We start from the raw sequence: 2,568 nt of genomic DNA on the forward strand, positions 1-2,568 counted from the left end.
ACCGCCTCGCTGCTATCCAGTGCATCCTGCTAGACGCCAACGGCAAGAGCCGCGGCACGATTGTGAATCTGGTGGTGACGTGGTGTGGTGCACTTTGTTTTATAGATGGATGATTGCATATGTGACATCGTACCAAAATCGTGTGAGGAGTATCATGTGCATAACAGCATTGAAAAATAGTTAGCACCACGTTTAGATCCATATTGGGTGTGCTCTTATATGCCATTGCGCTTTAAGTATTTACATTCATTTGAACCAATTCATAAAATTTCGTAGTACGGTAAAACCATTTAGGGGTGTCAAAACTTCTGATTATCATTGGTAATCGTGGTGTTTAACTCAGCAATCAAGACCTTGATTGTGGACTACTTCCTCCATCCGGGATTATGGGACCTCGTAGTATTTTTGATTCAAACCTTGGCCATCTTCATGCCTAACAAAATAATATGATTTATATAATACAAAAACTATATTATTGGATTTATGTTCAAAAGAGAATTTTCAGCCTAAATTTTTTTGACATATGGTGTGGGGCAGCAAGAGCAGCCAATTAAAGTTGTGCTAGCCATATCATTTCTCTACTAGTGTAATGTAGCCCATAGACGCCGTGTGTCTAGACGGAGTCGCTCCCAGTTGTGTGGGGTTTCAGGTCTACAAAAGCGCCCGTCGGATTGCTTGTGTACCACCCTTCCTGCTGGGTCACATTCGACATAAGTTGTGGTGTATCACTTTTGATGTCAAGGGTACACGGTGACGTGTCCGTGTGCGAACAGATATTAATCTAAACGACTAGAAAAGTATCTAAGGTAAAAAAAAAATCAGTTAACTTACAAACTGAGACTTGATATATTGTTATATTCCATTAGTTGTGTGATCACAATTTAACCCAAGGTCTAAGTTAGAGACGAACTAGTCTGATGGAGATGTAGAGGGATAATATTCAGAGTGACGTGCATCATGTATTTCCGAGTGACGATGGCGAGGAGTAGATCAAACCCGAAGGAGGAGGGCGACTTAGCTCTGAGCGAGACACGGCGACAGAGATCGATTGGAGAGGGCGAGGAAATGGAACGGCCGCGGCTGGAGATCTGTTGCCTGTTCCATTTGAGGAGTTCTTCGAGTTCTTCAATCAAAAGGCTCTCGATAAATTAACGATCTTTTGCTATTGCCTGTCAGTACTATTTCTTTTATTAAGTCTCTATATATAGCTCGGCTCTTTCATTGCATGTATTTATAATTAATTATCCTCACTATATTATGCAGATTGAAGATCGTCGAGTGCAAAAAACAAAAAATGTATGATATTGGGTTCATTAACACAAATATCATAGATCAATTTCAGGTTAAAAAGAAGGCCGAAGAGGCTGAGGCCAACTTGCTATAATCGTTGATCAAAAATCAAAACAAATATTTAATACTTTTTCCTTACAACTTCGAGTGAGTGTTACTGTCGTGTGCATATTCGGTTTCCCTTATTACTCGAGCAAGGTTATAGTAATGTAATTGATGGGTTATGCATGCGTGTGCAGCTTCCACTATGTTCTTCTGGAGATTAAGCTTGAGCAGGGACTAGTAACCGTCTTAGACTCGAGACGAAAAGATCCCGAAATCTATGCGGACATGACTAAAATGCTCAACAAGTAAGTTCAATCGATCATTATCGCACCATATCGGCAACTTTTTTTTCATTTCCTGTTGTCTCAAGTAATAATAATTATTTTCTTTGTCTTGCAGGGTTTAAAAACAGTTCACCGCAGAAGCTCCGGGACTGCCGAAGGAGCTATGATATACATACCCGAAAGTAAGTACTACTAGCTATCTAGTTGCGCACATCTCCCGTTGATTGTGTAGCTATACTTTCATCAATGCCATTTATAATGCTTCATTATCAATTTGATTGACCTCTATTTCTCGTAAAGTGCTTGTGGCAGGTACAAGGGAATGGTTTCTGTGAAAACTATGTGTGCGAGTTCATCTACAACGCGACTTTGAAAAATAAGCGAGGCTACTCTAAAAGACAATATGAAGTGCGTAAGCAATAATATTCACAATTTCATTTTATTACACCATCATTTCTGTTGAGTTTCATTCATATATATGTATTAACCCCCTTCTTCAAATTAGACGTGGCAGATGCGGAATGAACTCCTACCACAAGATTGCATGAAAGCAATTCAAGAGGAATTGACGGGATTCTTTTTTGACCACGTCATCAATAAAGCCGGAGAATACCATGTGGAAGTTGATTTTCAAATGCTAGGGGATTGTAAGAGATCTTACATATTGTATATATGTATGTAGCCAGTAGCGTCGAATAGATAATACGAAAACTTGTTGTTCAACCAATCTCTCGGAGAAGGAGAGGTCGATCGATCACTTCTCTCGGTATGCATGACGAACTTATGTACTTAATGGTTTCCTTCATTTTCTTACTAGCTAGCCTGTCGAGGGCCTCTCTATGTACAGTACGTAGTGTCGACCAAGCACGGACATAAGAGAGGACACTTCTCTCTATTAATTAGCTAGCTAACACAATATATGAAACACCTAAATTAACCCCCCAAAACC

The 2,568-nt window shown here is 39.8% G+C and overlaps 1 pseudogene; it reads left to right on the forward strand.

The window, feature by feature from the left end:
- LOC119350035 overlaps positions 1-1,954 on the forward strand; it is a 10,057-nt pseudogene extending 8,103 nt beyond the window's left edge.
- The last annotated feature ends 614 nt before the right edge of the window (positions 1,955-2,568 follow it).

The sequence above is a fragment of the Triticum dicoccoides genome, chromosome 1B (assembly GCF_002162155.2).
Source record: "Triticum dicoccoides isolate Atlit2015 ecotype Zavitan chromosome 1B, WEW_v2.0, whole genome shotgun sequence".
In the NCBI taxonomy this organism is placed as follows: domain Eukaryota; kingdom Viridiplantae; phylum Streptophyta; class Magnoliopsida; order Poales; family Poaceae; genus Triticum; species Triticum dicoccoides.